This window comes from Phaethon lepturus, unplaced genomic scaffold (assembly GCF_000687285.1).
Source record: "Phaethon lepturus isolate BGI_N335 unplaced genomic scaffold, ASM68728v1 scaffold22655, whole genome shotgun sequence".
Classification (NCBI taxonomy): Eukaryota; Metazoa; Chordata; class Aves; order Phaethontiformes; family Phaethontidae; genus Phaethon; species Phaethon lepturus.
In genome coordinates this window covers 36,885-46,409 of record NW_010542948.1, presented here as the reverse complement: position 1 = coordinate 46,409, position 9,525 = coordinate 36,885, and positions in this window count along the sequence as shown.

The window sequence follows — 9,525 nt, the reverse complement described above, 5'->3', positions numbered from 1 at the left end:
GAGGGCGCTGAGGGGGCCAGGGCCGCCGCCGGCCGTCACCTCAGCCCCGCCGGGCTCCGCGCCTTCCCTCGCCCCGTCGGAACCGTGTGTACCCGGGCGTCCCACTGCTGGAGCGTCGCGTCTCTGCTCCGGCCTCCTCCCGCCGTTTGCGGGTCCTCCAGTGCCTGCCTGCCTTCTGCCTCGGCCTCTTTACCCACCTTGCCGTTCTCATTTGCTCTAATTTACTGCCTGCCGCAATTACACTAATTCCATCGCTGAGACCCAGCTGCAGGCTGGAAATTTTCTGTCAAAACACATCAAGTTCTCACTTGTAGGAAGTATCCCATTTTTGGTGTTCCTTCTGTTTGCTCTGTTTCAGCCAGCTGCTTTACCTGTGCCTCAGCTGCCCGAGGTGAGGATTATCATTGCAAGGCAGAGCAGAGGTGTGACCCATGCTGGCATTTTCACCATCATGGTTAGTTCAGGTCTGTGCAGAGTACACTGAGAGGTAACAGAAGCTTGCTCTGTGTACCTCTTGCTATGCTCTTGCTCCAAGTTGGTTGCATTATTTTTTTGCCTAGGCCTGTGGGTGGGGGTTTTTCCCTTTCCCCAAATCCCTCTGCTTTCCCTTCACTTGAGTTTAATGTACAACTCCTCAATTCCCTCCCCTACCTATTCTTATTTTCTTTTCTGCTGTAAGTATGCTTTCTGCAAGCTCTCCCTAAATACGCCACTGATTTTTTCAGCTGTAGTCTCTTGCCCAGGCAACATCATCTCTGTGTTAGGCACATAATCCATACTCGTCTGCTGCCAACTTCTCCCTCTCCACCTGTGTTTTTACGATTTGAAGACTGTATGGGCACTAACGCATTTATTTGGACACCGTGGTACCTTTTATCCCTCTTGTGGATGGGAAGCCCTGCTGTAAGCACGTTTTAGAAACACGCCACTCAAAGCACTGTGGAGGTGTCTTGTTTCTGCAGTAGTGCCTTGACTATTTCTTGTCGAAGCTTTTTAGGACTTTTTTTTTCCCCCCCTTAGGTGGCTGCTGCAACAGCATACTACACCTGAAAGCATCTCCTTGCGAAGTCAAGCTGTTGTGACCAAGGCCTGGCCTTGCTCAGTGTCATCTTCTCCACTCCAGATTATCTCTGTGATGCTTTGCTTTCGTACAGTCCTTTGTCTCCTGCGCCGAACAGCCCGGGAAGCGCCTTAGCCAGATGGCTCCACTTTGCTAAACATTCCTGCCTTGCTTGTGAGTGCGAAACGGCGGGCCGTGCAGCTGCAGAAAAATGTGTTCTTTGGCCTTTCCCCCCTTGCAGTGCCTCTCCGGCAGGAGGGGAGGGATGGGAAGATGGAGGAGAGGGGAGCAAGAGGGACTGTTCTCCTTTCCGTCTGGCTTTTAAGACACCAAGAAGGAAAAGATGAAATCACACCAGCTGCCCTCTCCTTGCTCACTGCAAACCTTTGTGCAAAACCCCAGCACCTGCCTTGGCTGAGCCACAGAGCTATGTTGAGATGCAAGCAGAGGAGGAGAAAACCTTTTGTTTTCGCCTTCCCTGCTTTTTATCTTGAAATCCATGCCTGCCTGACCATGGTGGGCTCTTGCAGAAAATACCACACCTGGCGAAGGCAGCTGCATCCTGCAGCAGGGATCAAAACCCACTGCTTGATCTCCTCTGCCCTGTTTTTTTTTGTGCGGGCTTGTGTCATTTGTGTCCCCCTCCCTGTTCTCTCAGCACTGCACACTGTGTGACAGTGGCAGGAGTGAAGCTGTGGGAACCTGTGAGCCAGCGCAGGAGGAAGGAACAGTGCAGGACAGGGAAATTCAGTGCCAGGGAGTCTTACTTCAGCGGGGGGCTGCTGTCAGAGTTGATCTGTGATTGTGCAGAGCACTGGCATCATCATAAAATACTTCTTAATGAGTATTAAGCACTTGTAATAATTACTAAGCATTTTCAATAGCCTTTCTGCCCTCCCCGGTGCAGTACACTAGTAGGATTCCAACTAGTTTGTGGATTTTTTTTTTCCTGAAAATCATTCAATTTGATTACATCTTTCTGCAGCCCTGGAGCTTTTACAAATTTGCCTGCAGCTTTGGGTTTTGACTGTACTGTGCAGCTTAAAACAGATCATTTAGACATATTGCTACTGTTCCCAAGGTGTAGCTGTAAAATTTGCACGTCAAGAGATTTACTGTTTCCACCCCGTATCCAGCGCAATGCCGTGTGTTCTTGTTCTTCTGTCAGAAACAAGAAACCTGTTGCGCTTCTGTTTTAAATACATCTGGTCACAGAAACTCCTTTCCAGGGGTCACAAGCCCCTCTGTTAACTTTCTTACCCTACACCAACTCATATTTTCCCTATTTTGCCGCATTTTTTAAAGTGAACGCTTTTATTAAGCGCTGCCCTTGTGTTGCTTAACAGCTACCTGCCACATATGGTACAAAACACAAGACTTACTACCTTTTTTAATTACCTTTGTGCACCTTATACATTGAAATCAGCTTCTGTCAATAATGTTCTCGACCCTGCCAGCTAAGTGAGTGCGGTGTCTTTGTCACCAAATTCTGTTTTAATATTGGCGTGCAGCTCCAAACTTCAGCTCTGATTATATTTAGGCCTTGTCTCTGGTGCCGTCACCCTGAGTTTTTTTCCTTTTCCATTTTTAACTCAACTTTTGCATTTGTTTTTATAAAGCCTTTTATAAATTTCTGTCCTGCAGTCTGCCTGGCTCAGGGAGAATTTGATCCTTTTTCTGTTTCATCCTGTGTCTTAATCGCCAGCAGGCTGGGGAGCTCTTTCCCATCGCCTTGTTCTTTCATCCCTAAAGCTTCACATTCTGCTGCTGCTTGTGCTTTGGGGAAAAAAAAAAAATCAAATATTCCCTGAGAAGCTTCTTACCTGTTTATCCCTGAATGAGTATCCAAAGGGAATTACTTTTGTTTGGGATCACTTGAGCAGGACCCTTGTTGTTCTGCCTTGAAGCTCCCATTCAGCCGGTGGCGTGCCTGGCTGTGAGGGCACAGTCGCTGCTGTTTTCAGCTTGACGTGGTGGATTTGCACAGGGAGTGGTGCAGAGTATAACGATCCCATAACCATCACAGAATCAAAACATTTAATTAATGTGGGTCTTGTGCATCCATCATCCCTTTGCACTTGTGGAGCCACACACAAACTTCAGGGGCCTTTTGCCTGCAGCACATGGCAGTATTAAGTGTTGAAGTTAGGCAGCAGTGTCACCCTTCCTGCAGTCCCACACACAATTCTTGTCTTTACGCTTCAGCTGCTTTTTACTTCTGGATTTTTTTTTCCCCTTTACACCTCCAGTAGAAATACAGATTTTAGAAGAGCTGAGGTGACGTCCTTTAACTAGAGTTTTCCACTTAGTTGCTGGTTCACTTCTTTTCAGTGGCGGAGTCCTACAGCCAGCCCTATATTTCCTGTAATTCTGTGCAAAAATCACTCCAATTCTGGTTTCAACTCAAAAATGCATATTCCCTGCCTCTTTGTGGCCTTCCAGACTTCCCCTTTGATCTCTTTTATCAGCTTCCTAGTAATATTTTTCTTTGTACTTTTCCCAGTGTGGCCCTACACCACCTCACACCTGATCTCTGTTGCTGCCCCTCCAACAGCTACCCTTAAGGCTAACCCAGTTAGATTTCTCTTTTCAAACCATTTCCCCTTTTCCAAGGGGTATTCTGTTCATCACTGCACCCATTTTTATATCCGTTCCTAGCAAATGAATAAGAATATGCTTAAATAAGCTCTGTTCTGGAACAAATGTATGCTAGAAATGCCACTGAAGCTGAGAGAAACTTGGGAGTACGAAAGTGTTGTGGACTGAGCAGCCTCCACAGGCTGCTGCTTTTCTAGCGACGCTCTAATTTGAAATAGATCCTTATTGCTAATGAGGCAGATGCTATGGTCACTGGGAGACTAGTGGCTGGAAGCTGTGATTTTTTTTTTTTTTTTATATAGCACTTTTGGCACTACAGTAGTGATTTATTTTACCCAAAGCAGGCAAGTGGAAATGCCAGCTACCCTAAGCAAGTCCAAACTGAAGTCCACCAGCTCAGCGTTTCACACTGGGACAACACACCTCTCCCAAAGCCGTGTGTCCCCACAGTTAACATCTGGAAGAGAGATTTTGCTAAATTCCTTTGTGCTCTGAGCCAAACACCGTTTTGAGATTAAAACTGGTAAGCAGCAGGCTGCAGCATGGAGCATGCAGCGGCCGCTTCCCTCACCCAGGCAGGTAATAACTTACTGTCAGTAACGCCTCCCGGCTGGGATGCTTCTATGGCCGCAAAAGCTCATTTTTGACTGCCATGCGTGCCCTGTACGCCCCTGCGATCAGCAGCGTGCCCGGCGCGTTCAGCAGCCTGGCTGGACTCCGGCCTCCGTGCCAGTCCTGCAGCCGTAAGAGAGCAGTGCCGTGCCAGTGAGCCTCGCTGGGAAAACAGAAGACCTTTGGGTTGAGCAGGAATTTAAAGCGTTTTTGGCGATGGCTCTTGCTTGAAGCATACGGTCAGCTCTAGTGCTGGCTCGCTCGTCTCTCCGTGGGAAATCTGGTCAACTGGCTTTTCTTTGAGAGGTGTCAGCCACAGCTCGGGCTCCTGCTCAAAATATCCACATTGTGATGTTGGAGGTGGCCTGAAGAGTCAGATACGTTTCCTTGGAGGATGGGTAAAACACTTAACTCCCCTGTTTTGCAGAGGTGTGTGAAATTCCTTGCGTTCGATGCTCGCAGTGTATGAAAACACCCAAAACAGGGCTGGGCAGCAGAAGCAGAGCTGTGCCCATTACCATAAATTCACACCCGGCAGAGTGCCAAAGAGGCCAAGTGCCTGCTCCCTCTCAAGCCAGCCGCTTTTGGTGAAGTACGTGGTTTTCCAGCATACTCACACACAAACAGGAGGTGGCTGGGACTGACAAATTATTTGCTTTAGGCTGTCTTTAATGGCACAGAGCATTTACACCAGGCATTATTTCAGAATAGCTTATTCTGCAACGCTGAAATGACCGAAGGTACCAGCTGCATCAGCTGAGATGATCTTTTCAGCTCCCTTCCAGCTGTTTTCTGCAACGCTGTGATAAAACTCAACAGGGCTCCGCTCCATGTTCATTAATGCTTTGTACCCTGTGAGCTTAGTACAACTCTGCTTCCTGACAAGATCTGCTATTACACCTTGCAGGGGGCTGGAACAAGACAACCAAGTGTGCAAGAGCTAGGCTTTACTGTTCTCTCCGCTCGCTTAGTAAGACCAGGATCTCCTAACTTAAAGCATTGATAGTCTTCCCCAAGCACCCTCCTCCCCTTTCCCATTTGCAACCACAGCACAACCATCCCTGCAGCTGGGACTGCAACTGCACACTCAGGACAAATTCCCCTTTAGAAAGCACTGAATGGAGCAGGAGCTGGTTTTATTTCTGTTGCCGTTTCAGTGTAATTTCGCAGCTGGAAATGAGGAAGAGAAACCAGTGCCACATGACCAAAGCTTTCCACAGATCATGGTCAGATGTCCCTACAGCAGCATTTAAACAAACAGGAGTTATTTCAGCAGACCACAGTTCCACGACGGTTACCAAAGGTGGCAAATGGAGCCCCTTGCAAAATACAAGAGTAGACAACTTTGAGTTGAGTTTCCTCGGATATTGGCAGGGATTTAGTCATGCTGCTAGAAGCTGAGTGAGCTAATCCATCTCTTGCCCGCCACTGTGGTCTTCCTGCAACGGCTTCTTGCGGGTTATCTATTCACAGCACTGGGCTGGGAAATGGGCAGCCAAGCAGGACCCTCTGGGCTGAAGCCTCCTCTTTCCCAGGCTCCATCCTATGGTTGCTGCAAGCTTGCACATGGCACCCAGGCCACATCAAACTGTTGTTTGGAATTTCTATCAGTGCGCGGCATCTTGTGCAAACCTCTGGGTTGGCACCTTATTAAAAGAAAGCGGTGTGCGAAAAGCTCACACTCCTGCTGATGCTGCTTGGCTGGAGATGCCGTTCAGTTGGCCTAGGATCAGGTAGCAGCAGAGGGCTAACATCTTCCAAAGAGCAGAAAGGCCAAGCTCTCCCTGCCAGACCAACTGCTTAAGGCAGGAGCTCAGGGCATTTGCCAGCCTGAACGGCCCCACGGCTTCATCTCTACGTAGCACATGGCAGCCCTCACCAAACTCTTACCCATGCGGCATCTCACCACCATCACGTACCTACCCGCGGCCAACAGCCAACTCGCCTAAAGGGACTTAGTGCCTCGAAGCTGGTTACAGCCATTTCCATGGTGCAGTAGGGAAGCGGGAGATGCTGGATGTTAAGGGCATGAGTGTTCTTGGGGGGGTTCCAATTTTGAGCTTATTGCCCCCAAAGCTAAACCCTCTCGCATCTGTGAAACAGCTCAAGTGAGCAGCACCAGGGGCATGGCTATTAACAGCTTTTCTGCTCTGCAGTGAACGCTTCTGACAAGGCAACCAGCTTCAGGTCCCTTCATCTGTAAAACCGACTCATGTTGGAACGAAATGCAGCAGGAACAATCGCAGCCACCCTCTTGGCAATCAGATGCCAACATGTGCAATTGGTTTGAAATGTTTTCAGGATGCTCAGTGAGTTAACGGGACATTTTAGAGGCCCCATTTTTCCTTTATCAGAAAGAACAGTCTATAGGGTTGGAACCAAAAGCTCTGTGTGTCACAGGAACACAGCAATGACCAGTGTAAGTTACTACTGGCTTAAACCCGCCTTGTGCACACTAAAAACCATCTCTGCAGAGGAATCCCTTCTCACGAGCCTCTCCTGCTGCACAGCTTTACCAGCTCCTGCACCAGGGAGTGCTGACTGCAGGCAAACATTTTGCCACACACCAAGGTCTGCTCCTGGACCCAAGACTTCTTGAGAAAATAAGGTTAAACCCTGAACACGTTAACACAAGCAGAGCGCAACGTCTGATACCAGTGTATTCCCTGACCTCATTCGCAGAAATGACTGATCCTTCTCTGAAAACACTTTCCTAGAAAGAAACCAGCCTTAGGCACACACCTTGCCTGGAAATTTTCTGTTTGACTTCTTCAGGTTTGTGGACATTTTCAGCAATGAACAGGGATGTAAGCAATGCGTCTGTTCCTCCTTGCTCGTGCCTTTGATGGTGCGCACACCCGCAGCACAAAAAGGCCTCCCAGCAGTGGAAATGGCTTCCTAATGCAGCTCTTTCCTGCCGAGCTGCATTAACTCCTTGCCACGTTCACGAGCTGTGCCCAGAAGATGTGTTTAAATGCCTCACAGGACCAAGACTGGGAGGAAAAAAAACCAAAAACCACCCCACCACACTTAAACCTTTAGTATTCTTGGCAGAAATGTGCAGTCCTCCCTGTTTAGGGTTTGCTGTAATGTTAGGTAGGAGTAACCACAGTTCACCTCTCCTCACTTATGTAAAATGAGGCTCCCACAAATCACATTCCTACGGGAACCTCTTTTAATTAATTATCCCCTTTTCCTTTTCATCTACCACTTAGTTTTTTGTATTTTAATACCCTTTAGACATGTTGCAAAGATCTTCCAGGACCATGGGCCGCATCCTGAGCAGCTGCAACAGCCTGCAAACCTGCGCTGATCCAGAAGGTGACTGAAAAGCAACCACATCTTGATACAGGAGCAGGTAAGCAAGCGGCCTGCGGCGAACAGCACAAGGGGAGCAGAGGAGGCAGTTTGGGTCCAAGACTGGTATCAAATATGCTCCTTGTGTGACATTTGTGGGAAGCCGCACCTCAAGGTAACATACCCTCAGCTGGAGACCTCAAGGTCTTGGTGCATAAACTTCCCACAGCACTCCTTGTGAGACTTAACTGATCTAGCTTAAGAAAATGCAAAGCTTGCCTTGCTGCAGACCTTTTCAGAGCCTTTGGATAATTCTGAAAAAGAAACCCCAAACAAATTAAAAACCTCTGAAAACTCCCTGGCATTTGCAGGACACTAACAGGGGAAGTTCTCACCCCTTCTGAACATTTAACATTAACGGCTCAAAGAAGGAGGGGAGAGACTTCCTCATCTCTCCTCTACCCACATGCTCACTGCTCCCATTCCCTCCAGCCAGTGCTTTCCCAAATCTTTCAGCCAAAAGATTCAAGCTCCTCAGACAAATTTCCCTGCCCTGACACACTTTGATTCACATGGCTGTTCCAAGGCTCTAGCAATTTCTTCCTAAATCAAGGCAATCGGTAAATAAATTGCAGTGCTTGCCCAGCGCAGCTCCAGTGTCACGCACTCCCGTTCCCAGCAGGGTCTGACACTGCCCATCCTCTGAAGGGAAATTAGTCAGGTGCGCACAAATCGGCAAAAATTTGGCCTCATTTACATACAAACTCACATCCATTTAATTCAACTATTTAACTGCTACAAACCATCCCGTACCCGCTGATGTTCTGGCTCAAAAATGACTTTTTGCGAGAAGAGCACCCACACGATCGTCCACAGAGGTTTAACGCACACACACCTTGAGACCCGCTGGGGGGTTTTTCCGTGCGGACGAGCCTTTGGGAGATCTTGAGAGTGCCTGTCGCCAAACCGCTGGGCCCAACTGTGGGGCCGGGAGGGGAAGCGGCTGAGGACGAGGAGGCACTGGATGTCGTACAAGCAGATACATACATATGCATATATTAAGGGTGAGGATATTTTTTCTTTTTTTTTTTTTTTTTAACAAAACATCAGAGAAAAGTGTTTTATTGTTACTAAAAAAAAAAAAACCCAAACAATGCTCTAGTGTTTTAGGCCATGGATTCTTAGCTCAGATTCATGGCGTGGAACACATGTTAACAGGGAAAGTGTCTCGTGGACATCTCCCCTCCAGCCACAACCAGGCACCCTCCTCCCTTCCCCTTGGTGATCAAATAACATCCTTATGCAAGTACAGCAATTGTTTACATGTAAAAGTAAGATTAGGAAAGTATTTAATGTATCTGTAGCCTTTTTTTTTTTCCTTGTTTTTCCCATTTTTTTTTTTTTTTTAAAAAAGTGATTTAGCAGCTGGAAAGAGAAAAAGACAGCATCATGTGAGCAGCTAGTGCTGCACAGACCACCAGCAAATGCTCCACAGGTTGCTCGTGGTCCATGGACCACAGTTCACAAACTACATTTTAGGGCTTCACAAACTTTGCAGACTGTGTTACGGTAGATGCTTCTTCACAGTGAGAGCCAGCAGGTCATCTTTGGTTGTTGAAGAGAGACACACAAGAGACTTAATGTACTCAGCAGCAGCTCAGTTTGGAGGACTGCGCGGCATCGAGGTGCAGCTGAGGTCCCTTTGGGCATGCAGAAAACACGCACTCTGACCGCACTGCAAAGCAACCACTGTTACTCTGCACCTGGGCTGCGCTCAGACTTCAGACACCGTCACAGGATGGGCAGAGCCGGGAAGAGCACCGCATCACTTGTTCCACCTCTTGACTCCTGTAGGGTGCTTTCGTTTTCACCCCTACGGGTCCTAGGGTTCCTTAGGCACAGCAAGGCAACCGGCAGATGCGAAGGGCAGTGGCGGCGGAAGCTGGGTGGCAACAGAC